The 21,699-nt window shown below is 38.5% G+C and overlaps 1 protein-coding gene across 3 annotated transcripts in view; it reads left to right on the top strand.

Moving 5' to 3' along the window:
• LOC129033762 (contactin-4) overlaps window positions 1-21,699 on the top strand; it is a 988,873-nt gene that overhangs the window by 768,403 nt on the left and 198,771 nt on the right. The window lies entirely within an intron of this gene.

Genomic DNA, 21,699 nt, shown 5'->3' with positions numbered 1-21,699 from the left:
ATGCAGAGATTTTAGTTAAAATTGTAAGGTCTAATCAGCAAGAGTCTATTTAAGGGACAATATAGCAGAATATGGCTTATTTTAAAGCATTATAGAGGCTCTCTCAACCCACCACCCTTTAACTAACTTTCTGGATAAACAGTCTCTTCATTCCTTCCGTAATGCATAATGACTGCTGCCTGTGGCAAGCTGAAGGTTCATGGCTGGTAGGCTACTCTCAGGTAAATTTGGAGCACTCTGTTCCTAGCTGTTGAGTTGGACGCTGCCAAGGATGAGTTGTTTTTATTCCCAAACCAGTTTATGCCAGTTTTACTTACAATTATAAACTTTAAATATTATATAAACTAATGAAATAAAAATTCAAAAGGCAAGAGTTGTCATTTCCACAAAAACTAGGTGCAATCCTTTGGAGAAGGTTCAAGAAAAACAAGCCAATAAAAAAATTAAAGGTTCTATGGACAATTATAAAAGTTTATTTTTAAGTAAAAGACAATTATAATTCATACGCTAGTATAATTCTGTACTCAGATCTTGTCACAACTCTTTTGTAAGAAAACCAAAACTGTAAATGAGAGTTGTCGACACGTGATGAACGTAGCTTATGTGAAAATAACAACCCTAGTCCACTGTCAACTTTAAAAATAAATAAAAGGTAAGAGTTACATTGTTCTTACATGAAAATATTGACAAATAATAAATTTAATTGCCTAAAAATAAATCACTTTATTATTAAATAAAAATAAATTATATATAAATATATAAACTATATGTTATGATAAATTTCATAAAATGTTTATGACATACATATGGCATTTCTTTATGGTTTCCCACTTCTAGCAACTTTTAAAATTATCAACTAATTCTAGGTCCCAAAAGTGTAGGATGAGCAGGTTTTTCACATGGTTTGAAAACAGTTTTCAAAAGTAGGGATTGCAGTTTCATTACAGACATGTTGAGAACAGCAAAGGAGGTAGAATACTCAGATCAATCCTGGAAGTAAAGTAAAATCAGTATGCCCATTCTGCATATGAGGCTCACAGAGAGTCAATGACGTGGAGTTGAGCTGTTTTCAGAGAACTAAGATTTGCCTTCCTCAAGGTTCATGCTCTTAGCCTTGATGCTACAATACCTTTTCAAACCTCTTCTCCTATACATCTCATTTAGATCTTTCGTAACTTAGCTTTTTCAAAATAGATGTCAACTAAAGGCAGCTGAGCTAATCAGATATTTTAATTAATGGCATCTGAATTATTATGACGTGTGATCATAGAGATGCCATTTTTGTCTTCAGTAATCAACCCTCGTTCCTTAAGAGGGTGTGGGAGCAGGTCCTTGATTAAATAGATCTGGGAAATGCTGAATATTAGATTCTCCTCTTGGAGATTTTACAATGCTAATAAGATTTGGAGAAATCCTGTAGTAAAGAAATCTGCCCAACATTTCAACCCAGTTGTTATGATTTGGCTGTGTTCCCAGCGAAATCTCATCTTGAATTGTAGTTCCCATAATCCCCACATGTCGTGGGAGAAACCTGGTAGGAGGTAATTAAATCATAGGGGCAGTTACTCTCATGCTGTTCTCGTGATAGTGAGTGAATTCTCATGAGATCTGATGGTTTTATAAGGGGCTTTCCCCTTCCTTCGCTTTCATTGTCCTTCCTGCCACCATGTGAAGAAGGACATGTTTACTTCTCCTACCACCACGATTGTAAGTTTCCTGAGGCATCCCCAGCCATGCAGAATGGTGAGTCAATTAAACCTCTTTCCTTTATAAATTACCCAGTCTCAGGTATGTCTTTATTAGCAGCGTGAGAACAGATTAAAACACTGGTTATTTCCCAAACATATTTGTCCACATGATTTTATCATGTGTGCCTCTTTATGTTGGACTAAACCAGTATTCAATGACACACATTTAAAAATATTGCTATTCTCAAGTAAATTTGGACCCCTCTGTTCATAGCTGTTGAGTTGTACACTGCGAAGAATAACTGATTTTTATTCCCAAACCAGTTTATGCCAGTTTTACTTAGAGATTATTACTAGGGAGGCTGAGGCAGACCGATCACCTGAGGTTGGGAGTTTGAGACCAGCCTGACCAACATGGAGAAACCCCCCATGTCTACTAAAAATACAAAATTAGCTGTGTGTGGTGGTGCATGCCTATAATCCCAGCTACTCAGGAAGGCTGAGGCAGGAGAATCGCTTGAACCCAAGAGGTGGAGGTTGCGGTGAGCCGAGATCTCACCACTGTACTCCAGCCTGGAGAACAAGAGCGAAACTCAGTCTCAAAATAAATAAATGAATAAGCAAATATTATATAAATGAATAACTTTCATATGTCCATTCCTGTTCTTATATATTCTCAGCTTGTTGAACACAGTTCCCTGGGCTGAATTTTGTGAGTGCACCCTTACTTTGTTCAGCTTTTTGTCATTATCAGGAGAGAAAAGGCAAATGTTGCAAAAAAAAAAAAAACAAAAAGATAGACTTGGCAGTTTTTTCTAATAGCTAAACTGTGACCTTGGCACCCATCCCCTTAGAGGTCAATAAGAGGCACTTGTCATCATCCACAAGCAGAGAGTCAGCTAAAGACTGAGATCACCCCTTGCTCATCAGGTCCTGGTTAAGAAGCTTATGAAGAGCAAAAGAAAGTTCAAACTCCTGCCACAAGCTAAATAAGTGCCTCTAGGGTCAGGCATCATCAAAGAGGGTCAACTAATCAATGTTCACCAAGCAATTTGTGATCTGAAGTGTTGCAAGAATGCTAAAATTATATGTATCTTGTCCTTTACAACTGAAGATGACACATCAGGAGGTGATAGCTCTGTGTTTTTGACGCTGGCTGACTATAACTTTGTGCAGACCTTAACCCTGGCCCTGCTGCAGCCACATATCCTTCTTTACAGGATAACCAGGCAATTTGTGGTTTACTGCCTGCTGTGTGTGTCCTGTGCAAACTCACAGTGTGCTGACACATGACTGCCTAGTAAATATCAGGTGAATATTGAATGCTCGTGCTCAGAGCTTTTATTGAGAAACACTTTCCCTCATCCCACCCTTTGCTCCTCTCCTGAATTTCCACCACCATGCATCGGAACAGATCATCTATAGAGATACTCTTAGGGAATGCCAGTCTGCCTGTCTTCCCTGCCCACATGCTCTTACTAGGGCCGACTTCACTCCCAGAACAACTCAGAGAGTTGAAGTGATTTGCCCAAGACCACACAGCTAACAACTGGCAAATGTGGCATTGTATCTAAAATACTAGCACAGGGTTGGCACAGTGGCTGACACGTGTAATCCCAACACTTCGGGAGGCTGAGGCAGGAGGACTGCCTGAACCCAGAAGCCTGGTCAACATAGCAAGACCTCGTCTCTACTAAGAATAAAAAAAAAATTAGCTGGGCATAGTGGCATACACCTGTAGTCCCAGCTACTCAGGAGGGTCACTTGAGCCCAGGAATCTGAGGTTTCAATGAGCTATGATCATGCCACTGCAGTCCAGCCTGGGCAACAGAGTGAGACCCTGTCTCAAAAAATAAAATAAAATGTTAACATAAGCTTTTAAATCATGTGTTTTTCACTTACAGTGAGGATGAGTAGAAATCTGGGGAAGAATCGAAGCAGAGATTCCAGGGATATGTTAGGGCAGAGCAGGACTCATGGAAGGACAAGGGGGTTGATTTTGTTTTAAATAGAATTGAGAAGGTAGAGTTTGAAAACACATTTTCAGAAGTCCCCATGTTGTTGCTCACTGGATGCTTGTTAAGATTATGTAATACTCTTCAGTACTATGTCTGTTGTTTAAGTGTTCTGTTAATTGGGATTCTTTTTGTTGCAAGTGCCAAAATCCAATTCAAATGAGCTTAAATAAATATGGGAATTTATTGGCATAAAAGTCCTATTAACTACAACTAGATTTTAGTTCCCAAATGATAGTGTTAGGATCTCTCTATCCATCTCTTGATTTTGCTTTTTACAAGCTGCCTCTCACTGCGAGGTAACTCAGCAGAAAGGAGAAAATGCTTCATTTCCAGTAATTTTAGCAAAAGCTTCAAAATTGGCCTTTAGATGCTAACTTGAGTCATATGCCCACTCTTAAACCAATTATGGTGAGTGGAGGATATGAGGATGGTGCTGGATACAAAATGCTGATTGGGCAGCCATACGACATGTCTATTCCTGGAGCCAGAATGGAGATTAGCCTCACTCGTATAGCATCTACTAAGAGTCGGGGAGAAATGATTCCTGATTTTAAAAAAGATTAGAATGAGGTTACCAGGTCAGGAGAAGCTAGGCACCCAAAACAAACGATGTCTACTTGTCATCTTATTGTAAAGTAGAGTTGCACCCCAGGATCCCATCCCGAAGAGTTATTTCTAGAGTTATTTCAAGATCCACTGTTCTGGAAACATGAGCAGGATTCAAGAAACCTGATTCTCCTAAAACTGTATCTCTGCTGAATATATCCCACTATGGCCCTAGTGCCAAGAAGAATGCCTGAACCTAATAGGCCCACATGAAGCATTTGTTGAATGAGTAATTTAAAACCAGGCAGAATGGATACAGAGTTTCAGTTTGGAATTACGAAAAAGTTCTAGACAAGAATAAGGTGATAGTTGCACAACATTGTAAATGGATGTAGTGGCACTGAACTGTGCATTCAAAAATGATTAAAATGGTAAACTTTTATATGTATTTTGCCACACTAATTTTTTTTAAAGAAGAGAGGGAAACCCTTAGGCATTAAGGAAAACAAGATTTTGGTGACTTCTGGATTTTTGCTTTCCGTTTAAGCTTGCCTTAGTGAGTCATTGGACCTCAACGGCTAGGCAGTCACTGATGGGAGCAGAAAGAAGTACTTATCCAGCACTTGTCCACTGAAGTTGAGCCCAAACATTGGCTGTTCCCTACTTTACAGAAGAAGATCCAGGGATACAATAAGGTTGGGATTGATGGACGTCAGGAGGATTTGCTTTAGGAATGCATGTGATATATGAAAAGGGTTCAGCCAGAATTCACAAACTCTGTTGTCTCCTATGGCCAGCCAGGCAGGTAAGAATGTAAATGAATCATATAATGTGAGTCAGGTGGAGATCCACATCCTTCCTTTAAACAGGCCTCACTGCTCATCTCAGACCAGTTATTGCCTTGAAGAAATACAGGTTCAGTAGTGCCTGGTCTCATGGTTTTTCATGAGAAGCCATATGTGTGGAATCTTATGTGAAATGATTCCATTTTTGAAAATGTTAGCAATCACTTTTTTTTTTTTTTTTTCTGAGATGTAGTCTTGCTCTGTGGCCCAGACTGGAGTGCAGTTGTGCAATCTCAGCTCACTGCAAGCTCTGCCTCCCGAGTTCAAGTGATTCTCCTGCCTCAGCCTCCCGAATAGCTGGGATTACAGGCAAGCCCCACCACGCCCAGCTAATCTTTGTATTTTTAGTAGAGACCGGGTTTCACCATGTTGGCCAGGCTGGTCTCAAACTCCTGACCTCATGATCCACCTACCTCAGCCTCCCAAAGTGCTGGGATTACAGGTGTGAGCCTCCGCGCCCGGACGGCAATCACTTTTTAAATGTTCTACAGTAGCATGGTAAACAGAACACAGCTATTTTCCAGATCTTTCCACTTATTTCCAGTTTCTTTCCAAGGATAGACTCTTCACTTTTTAACAAATGACAGTAATGATCTCATGTATTATTTATTTTTTTTTTTACGTTTTTCAGTTTAAGGTGACACAAATGGTTAGGACAGATACCATCACCCCAGTTTTACTCTTGAAGCCACTGAGACTTTACATGGGGGTACTTCAGCTTGCACCCAGATCATGTGAAACAATGTTCTGTGCCATGTGACTTCAAGAGGTTGCTTTCAAAACTCTCCCGCAGGTTTCCTTATTTATCATTTATCTAGATGAATTCTTCCTCCCTTACATTGGAGAAAACAGAGTTTTCAATTTCCCATGACTCTCTTTGTTAGTCAGATGGGAGAGAAAAGTCATTACCTATGCAAACCTGTAGAAATAGATTTGTGTATTTATCAGTAATAAATACAATAACCAGGGAATTTAAATCATATAATATTTTCCATCTTGCCAGAGATGGATTTTTTTTTCCCCTGGGGAAACTTTTAACTTAAGAATGTGTTTCAATCTCCTTGATGTGTTGGAATAATCATTAATGTTTACAGTTGCTGTAGCAACTAGAAATGCTGGCAACTGAGTAGGAAGGGAGCCTGAGAGAGGAAGATAAGCTGTGTCAATTATTGAACATCTGTCAAACAGCAAATTTAAAGTGACAGACAAAAAGCTAGAAATCGAAGGTGGGCACAATGTATTTGTTAAGTGAGCAACATCAGTTTTGTATTGTTTTGCCACTATTATAGAGGGATAATTAACATTTATTTACATCCACATAAAGGGAGCATTTTCTATGGCGAATATACGGTTGCAAGTGTAAATTTTTATGCCATAATCATCTTAATCCATCTCTCATGGATGTTAGTTTGCAGTTTCGATATCCATTTGACAGACTTTTGCATTTCGTAAGAGCACAGAAGTGAAACACGATGCCTCTGATCATATGCCTCTCCAGGCACTCTCCTCTCTTTACCCTAAAACCACTACTCACTTATGCAGAGGCAGTGGCCTAAATATTGGCCACACGTGTCTCCAGTACTCTTACTCTCATGGCAGTTATCATAGATCAATTAAAACTCCTTTTTCCTCTGAGTCTCTGGCATTCTCAAAACCCTAACACAGCACCTGGATAGCCAATACCAATTAGGCAGGACTCTGTAGTGGAGTCTATTTGCAATCCCTGTCTGTTAATGATTTCTCACCTTCGCTTGGCGTTTTATTGTTTACAAAGTGTTCTTACTTGCATAGTCTCATTTGGTCATCAAGCCTCTAAGGTGGGGGTTGTTATCCCTTCTTTACATGTGAGAAAACTGAGGCTTAGAAAGATTAAGTGATTTGGCCAAGATCACCAAGTTAGACAGAAGATACCTACTTACCTACTGCCTTTTCCACTGCACTGTAAAAGAAAAGATCAGCAGGTAAAAATCTAGGGTGATGGGTTTCAGTACTGCCCTAATCACTTACTAACTAAAAAGAAGAAGAAAAAATAATAAAACAAGAAAGTATTTTATCCTTCTTTAGATAGTTCTCTCTGCTTCTGATAAAGGAGAACTGAACAGATTTTTTCCTAGGATGCTTTCAGCTATAATCTGTAATACACGAACTCTAAGTAAAATGTAGTTGCTAAGTTTCTCAATTACAGCATTTGTTTATTACCAGGCCACACCCTACCTCATGGCTGCACTCCCAGTTTCTTTCCAGATCTCAGTTTTTTGAAAGTGAGAGAGCATAGTAATTTTATAATTTTTGCTGCTTCTCTTTGTTAGCATAATAAGCATACTAACACTGTATAAATGATCACAAGATTTAATTTTCTGGCCTGGCTTTGTTTAATGTTAAGTTTTAATGAGTCACCTTTTCTCTCTGTTCCTCATTTTCTTTTCTGGAAAGCAGGATTATTACCTCCAAGAGATGAGTCAAATGAAGTAACATAAACGGAAATAATTTTAGGAAAATAAAGTACTGTCTATGATAAGATATTAGGGTAGCTTTATTCCTTATAAATTCTGACCTGATCTGATATTATTAAGTAGATGATGATTTAGAATGGGTCTTCAGAATAAATTGAAAGGAACATGTAAGTCATCAAATGATTCTATTCACCATCTTTGCCTTATCAACAATAATAATAATAAACATTAACATTTATTGAGTGCTAGCATGTGCTCGACACTGTGCTGACTATAAGTAACAGTTTGCCTACAGTATTGCACATGATCCCCCAACCATCCTATGGTGTGTTATTATTATCTCCATTTTTCAGATGAGAAAATTGAGTCTTAGATATGTTAAGTAACTTTCCATGCTCACAAAGTAGTGGTAAACCAAGGTTTCAAGACCGTGTATGTCTAACCCCAAGTTCTAGAGTAGATACTTGACTGGTTATAAATAATACTTAACACACCCAAGGTAAAGATATTTATTTTAAAATAGAACAAAGCATGGTCTTGCCTAGATGTCCCATAAAGAGCTGTAATCATCAGATGCCCACTTTTTTCCTTTAATTTTTCTGGAAGCTGACTTTTTTCTTGCAAGTCTTTGTGTTATTGTCTTCAAAGAATTACAAGAGTCATTGGGAAGAATCCACCATTTCTAAGAACCAGTTTTTACACAGAACTATTTCAAGTGGTAGCAGATGGATAGGAAATCAGTGTACAAATATTTTTCAAGGTGGGCTTAGGAACAATGGTAAGAAGAGGCCATTAGTAAATGGAGGAAGGTAAAATAAGTCTCTAAGGAGAAAAAGAAATGACAAGGGTTTATATTATATTAAGAAATTTTTCAGATACTTTTTATCACAGGGGACGGAAAGAAAAAAAAACAGTGTCCACTAGGGAGTTTTTTATAAAATGGATTTATTGTTTTTGTTTTGTTTTGTTTTTGAGACGGAGTCGCACTCTGTCGCCCAGGCTGGAGTGCAGTGGTGCAATCTCGGCTCACTGCAACCTCCGCCTCCCGGGTTTAAGCGATTCTCCTGCCTCAGCCTCCCAAGTAGCTGAGGCTACAGGTGCCCGTGACCACGCCCAGCTAATTTTTGAATTTTTAGTAGAGATGGAGTTTCACCATATTGGCCAGGCTGGTCTTGAACTCCTGACCTTGTGATCTGCCCACCTCAGCCTCCCAAAGTGCTAGGATTACAGCCATGAGCTACTGTGCCTGGCCTAATTTATTGATTTTTTTAAAGCATATTACCTGAATAGAATATTTCTTCTGAGTAGATTTTCTTGAGGAATTCAACCACCACATGTACTCACTTCTCTGCCTGTCAGTTCTGAGTCCTAGTTTCTTCTCCCAGACCAGCTTGTCAAAAATACATTAGACATGAGCATGGGCACTTTGCACTGTTTTGGAGTCTTGAAACCAGAGGAAAAAAGACCTGTTTGTTCAGTTTGAATTTTAAAAATCTCTGATTGGCTGATTTAAGTCATGTGATCCTTACTGAGCCAATCACTGTGTCCTGAGGTATGATTGGTCTCCTGTGACTCACTCCCATCTCTATGCTGGCCTTGGAGGAATGATGACTGCCATTCCCCAAAAACCAATTGATGAAGCATTGCTAAGAAGATGAAAAGTGCCTTTCTGGCAAACCTGGTAATAAAGCCAAACTCATAGATGATTAATCTTTCATCTAGTCCTCTTCACTGTACGTCAAGGCAGAACTGGACCATTGCAGCCAGTGATGGTCTTTTTTGTTTTTAAAGGTCCAGATAAAAGAAGAAAATACCTTTATTTTGAGAAGGATAGTTCCATTCTTTGTAGACCAACAGACCAAATGCTTTTGTTATTGGTTTCACAGGAGCATTAGCAAGACGCAGGGAAGCAGGGAAAAGCATCCTGGGCCATAATAAAAACTGGCATTTTATTTTTCTTTCTTTTTCTTCTTTTTTTTTTTTTTTTTTTTGAGACAGAGTTTTGCTCTTGTTACCCAGGCTGGAGTGCAGTGGCGCAATCTCGGCTCATTGCAAACTCCACCTCCCCGGTTCAAGCGATTTTCCTGCCTCAGCCTCCCAATTAGTTGGGATTACAGGCGCCTGTCACCACGCCTGGCTAATTTTTTGTATTTTTAGTAGAGACGGGGTTTCTCCGTGTTGGCCGGGCTGGTCTTGATCTCCTGACCTCAAGTGATCCGCCTGCCTCTGCCTCCCAAAGTGCTGGCATTACAAGCATGAGCCACCGTGCCCGGCCGAAAATTGGTATTTTCTTAGCACATTTGATTAAGGGTTAATTTGTGCTCATGATTTAAATGTCAGTTGTCTGAATTTTAGATCACAAGTTTAATTAAGGAGAATGTGGAATTGTTTAATAATCTGGTGAAAAGGCTGTGTATTGTTAACTTGTGTGGGAGTTGATTATATTACTTGAAAGCTTGCTCAGTCAGTCATATTACTGCTTGAAGCCTTTAAAAAAGTAAATAATTAGAGTTAAATTGACATTTTCCACCATTCAACATTTTTTCATTATTCCTGAGAATCCATTTTAGTTCCCATATTGAATCCTCTTTTTTCTTTCTTCACAGAAATTGCTTAGCTTAAAGTAATAAGACAGATTTTGATTATGCTGTGAGAAAAAGCAAAATTTCTATTAATTATGATTTGTCCCGTCAAAATTTTCCTAGGAAATATCTTTAAGTGCTGATGGTACGAGTGACCCGTACAATACTGATATTTCAGGATTTAACTGGTCATCTAGTTCCCTGAAATTCTGAGTACTCCTGAATGTCGCTATGGGGTTAGATACTGTGGCATACAAAAGAAAACAAGGTTGTCCGGATCCCTACCACAGTCCCCCTCAACCATAGGCCTGGCACATCAGTCAGGGTAATCACTGCTGGACTGCCATGTCATTGGCTTAGTTAAGCTGAAGGTGTCAGTTGCAGTGGTTCCTGGCATAAGAAAAGAAATCTTTGTCATGGTCTGAAGAGATGTCTGCTTTAATCCCAAATCTAATTCCACTGATAGTCTTTGTGATCTTGGAATAGCTTATGTAATTTTCTATATCTCACTTTCCCTGTCTCTCCAATGGAACTAATCCTTATTCTACTTATTTCTAAAAATTGTCAGAGGCACCAAATGAGATAATGGATATAAAAGTGTTTTGAAAATGTAAAGAAGTAGGAAAGTTGTGGTTCTGCTGATGGAGATGGAGGCTTACTTGGTAAGGTAAACAAAAGTATCTGGCTCACTGGATCCAGCTTAACTTTCCTTGTGCATAGAGATGTCTTATTCAGTCCAGGTGTTCCTGTCACCTTTGAGTAACTGTGATCTGACCTGTGACCAGGTCACACGGGTGTCATCTGGTAACTCTAGTTTTCATCAACATATGTCATTTAGCGTAAGTCACATCAGGTGGACTAACTTCACTGCTGCATCCTTTCCTTTCTGCCTTTACTGAGTCCTCATTCTTGGCCAGTCAGTCATATTTTCTTTCTGTCTTAGTAAACTTAGTAAACTCAGCAAAACTGCACCAGAGAGTCAGAAATAAATGGAAAGGGAAGGATTTTTAAGGAAAGGGGCTCACGCATTCTGATTTAAAACATGTATTTTGATAGTCCAGGGTTTTTCTTTGTTGTTATTTTTTCCCTCCTCTGATTTCAGTGAATTTGATTTACCATCAGTGGTCTGATGAAAGAGATATACTTTCTTATTTACAGGCGACTTCTTTCTCAACTAACACTTTGGGCCTGGAGTTCAGCAATAATACTGTTGCTCCAGGAAACTTCTGGCATTTGGAATTCCACTTCGATTCAACTAATGCTTACTAAGTTGATTTCACAAAAGTAAAGTGTATGTTCTCTGGCCATATGTATTCTTGTCCACAAGCAGTCTTCAAGCCTGGAAGATGGAGGAGAGATGAGCAAGTGAACTATTCTAATACAGTCAAAAACAAATTTCAATGTGTGAAGTAATGTGCTGGTTGCTACAAGGCAAAAAAGAAACAAACACTTATTTTGTTGTTTAGGAGAGACCACATGTAATTTTCCTGGTCAGGAAATGGCTTTTTGCAAAAGGTAGTGGCTGAGATAAGTAAAGCAGGGAAACATGTCCTGAGAAGAGAGTGCACAAGCCTTGTCAGAGGGACTGAAAAGCACCCAGCACACAAGGGGATCAGTGACTATTTTTCCACTTTACCTTAAGCAACCCTTCTTAGCAGTATAAACCTTTCTTAAAATACAATTTTGTGGGGAAGTGCAAATTTCAAAAACAGAGCTCTCTGCTTAAAGCCCAGATGGACAGGCACAGCCCTCTCACTGTGTCTTCTCTTTGCATCTAAAAGTGACCCCTGCAGGAACACTATGTACTGTATGAATCCATTAATCACAGATGCCCCTCCTCAGCCTCCCTAAAGTTTTGCAACTCCTAGCTTGAGGGATCCTCCCCCAGAGTATACATTAACAAAGAGTAAAGAGTAGAAAGCTAAAACTACGTAACTTGGTGTCCTGCTGTGGAAGGATTTGAATGTGAGCTGGATGCATTTTACTTAATCCAGGAGGCAGTGGGACTCACAGAGGATTTGTGTGGGAAGGAAGGACATGACTCAAAGCTGCCCTTTGGTAGGATTAATCTGACAGCATTGTGTGGGTTGGCCTGGAGTGGCACTGAACCTGATACAGACAAAATAGTAGGATGTTCTTAGGCCAGTGACAGATGACGGTGAGACAAAAAACCTCTATGGAATTCAAATCCACAGGACTTGGATGCTGATTTTCTCCCCAGCAATGGGACCCACACTCCTTCCTAGAGAGAACCTGGGATCAACCCACAGGGCTTGTATGAAGCGGGCATAAGTGTGGAGCTGAAAGAGTTGTATCATCTGATTTTATTCTGTTCTCCTGCCACTTGAGAAAAAGCCATATTCTTTCTGAAACTGGGCATTGAACTTTGATAGTTGTCTCTTTAGCTTTTATGTGCTTTCTACATTATCTGAAAGTATTTTATACTTGGCTATCAAAGGGTATCCATGCTTCAAGGGATTAACACTTTTAAACTGAACTTTGTGTGTTTGAACTCTTTGTAAAATATGGTGATACCTTTGATTTCTTAAAATACCAAATTTTTAACAAATAGCTGAAAGAAACATTCTTTATCCCCCATGAACAGTGTTTCCATCTGCCCATCATAGTCCACTACAGCTGCATCTCTCTGCCATGGCTTTACTGGTTTGATGGTTTGATCACACTGAATAGACTGGGCCATCTATTTTATGTTTTGTTTTTCTGAGACATAGTCTTGCTCTGTTGGCCAGGCTGGAGTAAAGTGGTGCGATTATGGGTCACTGCCACCTTGACCTCCTGGGCTCAAGCGATCCTCCCACCTCAGCCTCTAGCTCCAGACTCCTGAGTAGCTGAGTAGGTGGGTATGAACCACCATACCCAGCTAATTTTTTATTTTTGTAGAGATGTGGTCTTCTTATGTTGCCCATGCTAGTCTGGGCCATTCTTTGTCATAGTCAGGCAAGGGTCTAATGTCAGTTCTGTATGATTTCAGCACCCCACTTTTATCCCATCAAAATACTCAAATTAGCTTACATTTGTTTTCTTCAGTACCATTCTTATACCAACAAAAGTATGCAACTAAGGGTCAATTCCATTTATTTGTCTTTGTGTCTGTATCCTAAAGCAGGGGCCACAACCTAAATTGCCTATATATTCATATAGGACGGGTATATGGAGTAGGGAATGGTAGAGGCTATGGCAAACTGGAGACTGAGTGCCTGTTCCTCAGTGGAAAGCTGCTATTCACCTTTGACAATCATTTGCCTGATGGAATGAGAGCCTAATGTATTCAAACCTTTTAAAACAGTGTTTCTCAGAGTGTGGTCTTCAGGCCAACAGCATCAGCAGCACCTAGAAACTTGCAATTCTTGTCCCTCCCTGTTCCACCTCCAGAATAAGAAATTCAAGAGTGAGATCCAGCCTTTTGTGTTATAACAAGCCTTTCCACTGATAGCGATGCTTACTCAAATTTGAGAACCACGTGTTATAGTGGACATTGTGTTGTATCACTCAGATTGCTTTTGAGGACTGATATTTGAGGACTATGTTTGTTTCAAGAAAAGCCCAATATCAAGGCCAGGCACAGTGGCTCACACCTGTAATCCCAGTACTTTGGGAGGCCTTGATGGGCAGACCACTTGAGGTCAGTAGTTCACGGCCAGCTTGGCCAAAATGGTGAAACCCTATCTTTACCAAAAAATACAAAAATTAGCCAGGCACAGTGGTGCACGCCTGTAGTCCCACTTGGGAGGCCGAGATGGGAGAATCACTTGAACCCAGGTGGTGGAGGCTGCACCCCTGCACTCCAGCCTGAGTGACAGAGTGAGACCCTGTCTCAAAAAAAAAAAAAAAAAGAAAAAGAAAAAACCCAATATCAAGATATATATTTGATTTTTAGTTTTTTATTATTTATTTTTAATTGACAAATAAACATTGCATATATTTATGGCATACAACATTTTAAAATTCGTATACATTATGGAGTGGCTAAATCAAGCTCATTAACATATTCATTACCTCACATACCATTTTTTCTATGGCAAGAACTTTGAAAATTTACTCTCAGCAATTTTCAAGAATAGAATACATTATTACTAACTATACTCACCATGTTGTACAATAGCTCTCTTGAACTTATTCCTTCTGTCTGACTGAAATTATTTATTCTTTGACCAACATTCCTCCAACCTCCCTGCTCCCCAGCTAGCTTCTGGTAATCACAATTCTACTCTCTGTTTCTATGTGTTCAACGTTTTGTGATTCCACATGTGAGTGAGATCATGCACTGTTTGTCTTTCTGTGCCTGGCTTATTTCACTTTGCATACTGTCCTCCAGGTTCATCCATGTTGTTGCAAATAACAGTATTTTATTATTTTTGTGGCTAGATACTATTCCATTGTGTATATATATATGTATCACATTTTCTTCGTTCATTCATCCACTGATGGACACTTAGTTGATTCCATATCTGGGCTATTGTGACTAGTGCTACAGTAAACGTGAGAGTGCAGATATCTCTTCAACATTTCATTGCCTTTGGATTTTCAGTTTCACAACATAGAGAAACTATAACAGACACATCCACTTGTCAGTCTCAGTCTGTTCTGTGCACTGTCACTTTTCAGCCTACACTCCAGTCTGAACATGCTAACAAAAAGGATGCTTTCCTGGTTTTTTGTTTTTTTTTTAAATGACTTCTTCCCTTGCAGGATGCAAAGTTTACTGACTCCAGATCTAGGCAATATTTCTCAAACTTTCTCACTGATACAGTTCTGAGAGCAGAGGAGAGACAGGGAATGCAGAATTATATGCTGAAGCTATTCACTGCAAGTACAAGATTTTGTTGAAGGCTTTCCATTTACCTTTAAAAATCATATAAGTTGTTTGTCCTATTTTGCCATATACTCATATTTGGCTTACTGTCTAAACAATGAGTTAAATTACTTTCAAGTTAAATTCCGTAACCTCCATCCACAATTTCTTAAAGAAAATCTGCACCCTAGAAAAATGCCCAATTTACCCCCCAAAAAATAGAGGCAAGAAAATAAGAAGTTACATGTAAGAGGGGGATGTTATAAGTCATACTCAAACATATTCAAGAGCCGTATACCTGACCAGAAAATGTACCTTTTGCCATCTTGCTTTTCCATACCTCCACTGCCACATCTGAGCGAGTAAATAGCATGTACTAAAAATATCTTGAACAAAGCGAGTAGTCTCTTAGCTGGAAGGCTTATTTTTAGAAATACCTGGCACAAGGTTGGATGAGATTTAGTACTAGGCCTTATCTAATCCTTGCCTCATATGGGCACCATTTCATTTCTCCAAAATCAGTACTGCAAAGACGGTGAAAAGCTTTCACTTTATGTGCCAACACAAATTGATTGGAGGTAATTGCCTGAAACACTGTATTGAGAATGATTCTCAGTCTGTGTCTGGCAGAGTCAATTATAAATGTCAGCCATGGGTGTAGGAGTGGCGACTGGTGGTCCAAGTGACAGATATCTGTCATCCCTGCTCTACTCAGCACTAATAAAAAATGAAAGCCGTGTCTGAACCCTGGATGGTCCTGCTCATTGCTTGGGACCTGTCTAAATCAAGTTCTCTGGACCACAGAGTATTCCTATTAGGGGTCCTGACAGCTACAGTCATGATTTCAGCAACCTAAGCTGCAAAGGGTCATTACCATCATTATAGGTTTAAATACTCATTAGTCTGTCTTCTAATGAATAGAGGTACAATATCTCTCCCATTTACACACCTTCAGATCTCAACTCATCTCAGACACTGCCCCTCCACTCTTGTTTCCCAAAGCATTGTTCACTGGATGACAGCTCACATATGACTTTATATTTATCATTCTGTGTCTTAGTATAATTAGAAATGTCATCCAGAGGCTCCCTCTCTCAGAATCCAAAGTCTATTGGTCATTCTCTTCTTGAGAGAGCTCTTTCATATGACATGAGTGGTTTTGGTTTCTTCTGAAACCAAACACTCTTGCCTTTTCCTGCTACCTGTTTATTGTGCACAATCATCAGTGCTATTTAGTTCTTGCAGTTCCTGGTATAATTCTTACTTTCTCAGGTAAATTTTTGGGTCGCTCGCAATTTCTAACATTTTTCTTTCACAAAGGTCAGAGAAAGACAAGGTATCAATCCATTTACAAGAAGATAATTTTTGTTGAAAAAAATGCCAAAGGAAACTCTAAGAATTTACATTAATATGTTTGGTGATCAGTGTAACTCTTGGTTTAGGCAGGGAAGGTATTCTTTTAATTATCCTATTTTTCAGATGAGAAAACTGAGGAATAGAAATTACTTTCCAGCTGATTAAGTACCGAAGCCAAGACTCAATTCATGTCTCTTGACACCAATTCCAGAGATCTTTCCATGGACTTATGCCATTTTTCCCTTTGCTCAGCACATTGATAACTAAATCCAACCCCTGTCTTTGTAACTGCTCTCCAGCACTTGCCAGCACACCCTCTCCATCTCAGCACTGAGCTCAGTGCTTTTGCAAACAACCAATGCTTTGTAAATATTTGACCAACAAATGGACCAATGAATACATTCATTTTACCCATTTCATTTGTAGAGATCACTTAAAATACACTTTTCACATCTACTTTCTTAGAATTATATATCCATTTAAATTCAACCTCACAAACACTGTGTAAAAAATAGGATACATATTGATAAAACTATCTAAAGGTAAGGAGACTCTATCATGCTGTTAAAATCATTTATTAAAGCCAAAATTTGTTATAATGCAAAGACTACCATTCATATCTCCTGACTTAACTCTAATATCTTCTTTCTACAAAACACAACACAGCTTAAATCAAATAAATGAGTGTGTGTGTGTGTGTGTGCACATGTGTGTTCCAGTTCTTGACCTTGCCAATAACTACCCATGTGATTCCTAGCAAGTTACTGGGTTTCCTTGGATCTTTCTTTCCTTATTTGTCAAATGAGCATGTTGGATTTGATGATCTACATATAGGATGTACGGAATGATGAAAGAGACTGAGACATCATGTAATCCCACTCTCCCAATTTATAGATAAGGAAAACTGATTTATTCTGGCTCCAAAACACATTTTTAAAGGAACATATGGCTTCCTAACAGAATCAGCTCTTCTGAATACTGGGGCTACCCCACAGTCCCATCCCTGCCACTTGTCAAATGTGTGATCATGATCCACTCATACAGTTTCTCTAGACTTCAGTTTCCTGATATGTAAAATTGAAAAAGTTGGACTAAGAGCCCTTGCAGGTTTAAAACTCTGAGGTTAAGAAAGGCATTTTTGAAAACTGACATCTTTGCCACTACTGGGATATGACTCAGAACATAACGAAGCATAATATAGCTCTAGAAATAAACTGGTGTCAAGAACAATTAAAGAGCAACCATCCAGAGAATTCTGATTGATCATTTGTGTAATCCGTTCAATGAGTACCTGGATTTGAAAATTGCTTGATTGGTGTCTTCTTTTAAAAAAAACAGCCATATATCATTTGTTGTTGGCTTAGAGATATAGAAAAAAAGAACCAATTAAGAGAGCTTCAGAGTTAATTTCCAATAGATTTGGATGCTGCAAACCAAAAAAAAACCATTGCTAGGCCTTTCTTCTTTAATGAGTATCACAATACAACTAGCCTCAGTATTTTTCAGTTGAGCACCAGAAGTTTCACAATCTATTTAATATGTTGCATTCCAAGTATCTGTTTACTCAGTCGTTACAAATTGCCAATGGGACAGAAACTGTCTGTCACTTCCAGAGCAATTAGTGTGTGAAAACTTATCGAAAGAAATCTGTCAAGTTTAAGTATAAATATTGCATGAAAGTCCCTAAGGAAATCAAACTGAGTAGGATACACTTTTGCGAGTTGCAGCACATAAAAGTTTATTTTGTTTTATTTACTTGCCTTTATTTTTCAGAATGTTGATAGTACTTCATGTAACCCAATGGATTAATGTTTTGCTCTGATAAAAATAGATTTTGGTTCTTAAGGGAAATCTCAATTGTATATTGAGCAATATAAAAATACCAGATCTTGGTTTCAAATATGAAGAGCTCTTACTTTTTCCTAGATGGGAGACTGGAATGAGAGTTAAGCTAGAACAAGTAGGTTATAGTCTGCCTCACCCCTTTTTGGTGCTCCAACCTAACCCTTTCTAGACCTCAGAATTTTCTTATCTTTAAAATGAAGAAATAGGCAAGCGATTTGTTGGGTATGTTTTAGTTGTACTACACTTTTTGCTTGCTTTGATGTCTACATTCTCATTACATTATACTCCTCCTGCTCCTTCCTGATTGCCCTGAAGAGATAAACAAATAAAGATACAATATTCCAGGTAGTGATATTTGATTGTGAAAAAAACTAAGTTAATATCTTGGTGAGAGATTTCCCCTGTTTTAGGAGCTTAGTGCTTAGCCCAACATGTTCTCACCAGTACACCAGCCAAGACTTTTCTGCTGACCTTCCCACTTCAGGACTCCACAGTATTTACAAACGTCAGACGTTGAACCTTGTTGGTTAGGTTCCTTAGCATCTTCTGTTTGAGGCTTTTCTTGGCAACTGTGGTTTCTTCTTCTTTTTTTTTTTTTTTTTCAGCATAAGAAATGGTTACGCTGTTATATTGTTATTATAAATGGGGAAACATTACAACTTTAATTCAATATTTTGTTGTTGTTTTCTGTTGTTCTATTTAATGTTAATGATTTTGTAGAAACTGAAGTAATACAGTTAATAATCCTTATATTCTACTTATTGTTTTTTGAATTGAACTAATTGGTACAGCGTTTCCCAAACTAGGTTTTTTGAGCTATGGGGGTTAGATGGTTGTGGTGGTGGTAATTCCATGAGCCAATAAGTTTGGAAGCTTAAACACTCTCTAAGGAGTTTCAAGGACATTGGCATGACAAAATCTCTTGCCAGCCCTGAAAGAAAAAAGTTAAAACTCCATTTTACTTTGTTTAATCCAGTACTTCTCAAAGTAATTTGATCACGTAACCCTTTGAGTTTTAGGGAGGTGGGGGTAGAAAACAAAGAATTAATCATCAAAGACCACTGTTCAGGAAATGCTGCACGAGGCACTTCCGGTTGTTTGCATCTCTCACTAAGTTACTTTAGTCACAAAAGCAGTGAAAGCAAAGGAATCAACCTATTTTTAATGAGATCAAATAGCATGTTAATTGAATTTTCAAAAAAGTTTTACTTCTATAATGATTAACCTGTGGAAGTGCAGCACCAATAATAACTAACATCTGTACAGCCCTTTAGAGAATTCAAAGTGCTTTCACATAATCAGATCCTCACCACATACCTGCATCACATTTAAAATTGTCCTCATTTTATGGACCAAGAAGCTGAAAATGAAGTTTAAATGGCTTCGCTTATGTAACACAGATTTGAACTTTAGTCTTACTTTGTTGTTGTTGTTGTTGTTCCTCTCCAATTAGAAAAATAATGAAGCAGATGCCATTTTCCCAATATCGACTTTCTAGTTGCTAAACGAGCCTCCCGCAGAATTCAGAGAGCCTTGCAGCCAGTAGCTACTACTGAGAGTTCTGAAAAATATTGCAGGGAAAAAAAAAAATCATTTCCTGGCTGGGCACGGTGGCTCACACCTGTAATCCCAGCACTTTGGGAGGCAGAGGCAGGCAGATCACCTGAGGTCAGGAGTTCGAGACCAGCCTGGCCAACATGGTGAAACCCCGTCTCTACTAAAAATACAAAAAGTAGCCAAGCATCGTGGTGGGCACCTGTAGTCCCAGCTACCTGGGAGGCTGAGACAGGAGAATTGCTTGAACCCAGGAGGCAGAGGTTGCAGTGAGCCAAGATCGTGCCACTGCACTCCAGCCTGGGCAACAAAAAGCAAAACTCCATCTCAAAAAAAAATAAAAATAAAAATAAATAGTTTCCTGTATTTGATTCCAACTCTCCTTGGAGAAATGTGGGTTGATTAATATTGTGCTGGTAAATTACATTCTAACTTCCATCATGTGACTTTGGAGGTGCTAATTTATACTTAAAACTCTCTTATAAATAATTAGGGGATAGATAATCTTCTCATTTTGCATAGGAGAAAGTTTAGATGCTGATAGATTACTAGGTTTGCTTGAAACTCACCTATTGAGTATGTAAGGACTACATTGCTATGCTGTTTGTTAAAAGCCTGCCATATGGGATAGTACTTCTTCACAATGTATTATAGGGGCTTTTCCTCCCCCAGATTTTAGTTTCTTGAGGAAGCTTTCTGGAAAGCACTTGTATATTTACACTGAGTATCCTCTTGACACCAGCATGAGGTTACTTATAATTACATGCACATGCGTAAATAAAATGATTAGCCATTCTCATATAAACATAATTATATCTTTCTAAAATAATACATGTGGAAATGTTATAATCCAGTGATAAAGGGAAAGCAATCTGCATGACCCCTCCTTTGTGCGTAAACAGTGGGTTATTAAGGCAGAATATGTTTCCTGTTCCACATTCAGTTGTTGAGGTCAAGTACAATTGAGACACATTGAAGGATTACAGTACAAAAAATGCCTTTTACAGTAATTAGCGTTCTCTCTACAAAACTGAAGTGACCTTTCTGCTATTTTCCAAGGACACTTTATACATTTAGACTTTGGCTCAGGATCATATGAAAAAGTGACATATAAGAACTCAGTCAACTATTTCTGAAACCAGAGGCCCCATTGCATTTAGTTGTTCCCTTCCCTTCCCCTCAACAAAGTAATTTTTGAAGATAAAGTGGGACATGTTGGCTAATCAGTGCCGGTAGCTAGTATATCACTTCTCCTGCTTTGGACAAATCTGGAAATTACACTTTAAAGAGAGGAATAGTGGAATGCCTGGAGCTGAAGCAGTTTGATTTCCTTGGAGCACAACGGTTCACTGCAGCGAATCATTTATACTCACTGTCATTTAGTGATCTTCTCTGAAATGGAAAGCGTGGGCTCATGTGGTCCTTCATAAAACATTTACCTAATTCTTATAAAAATTAGAACTTTCAAAGGAACATTTTTGGATACAACTGCCTATTAAATTCATCCTACTGGTATTATGGGATAAGTGTCTGTGAAAATGTTGCTCTTTTATCACTATTTCATATCCACTCCCTCATGGATCTAATTTTTTTTTAATACGGATGTATATTTGTGGAATCAGTCAACTAGTCAGTCAGTGTGTACTTAATGAGTATTTGCCACAGTATTAAACTGCTCTCTTACTAAAATGATGGAAAAGTATTCAACCTCACAAGTGAGAAGAAAAAATTTGAGTTAATAGTAGGAGGCATTGGGAGAAGACTGCATTGAGACTCAGGAATTATTCTGTTTCTAACTAGAGCTAAGAATTTGAATAAGTTACTCTGTTCCTAGGTGCCAGTTTCTCAGTTAATGGAAATAAAACTATCAAATATATTGGCAAGCATAAAGTGCTATGCAAATATGGGGCATTATGATGTAATATAATGATTATTATCTATAAAACAAAAGAAATGATCTAAATAGTTTCCAGGGTGGCTTCCAGCATTACTATATCAA

This window comes from Pongo pygmaeus, chromosome 2 (assembly GCF_028885625.2).
Source record: "Pongo pygmaeus isolate AG05252 chromosome 2, NHGRI_mPonPyg2-v2.0_pri, whole genome shotgun sequence".
Classification (NCBI taxonomy): Eukaryota; Metazoa; Chordata; class Mammalia; order Primates; family Hominidae; genus Pongo; species Pongo pygmaeus.
This window is presented reverse-complemented; position numbering and strand designations above follow the sequence as displayed.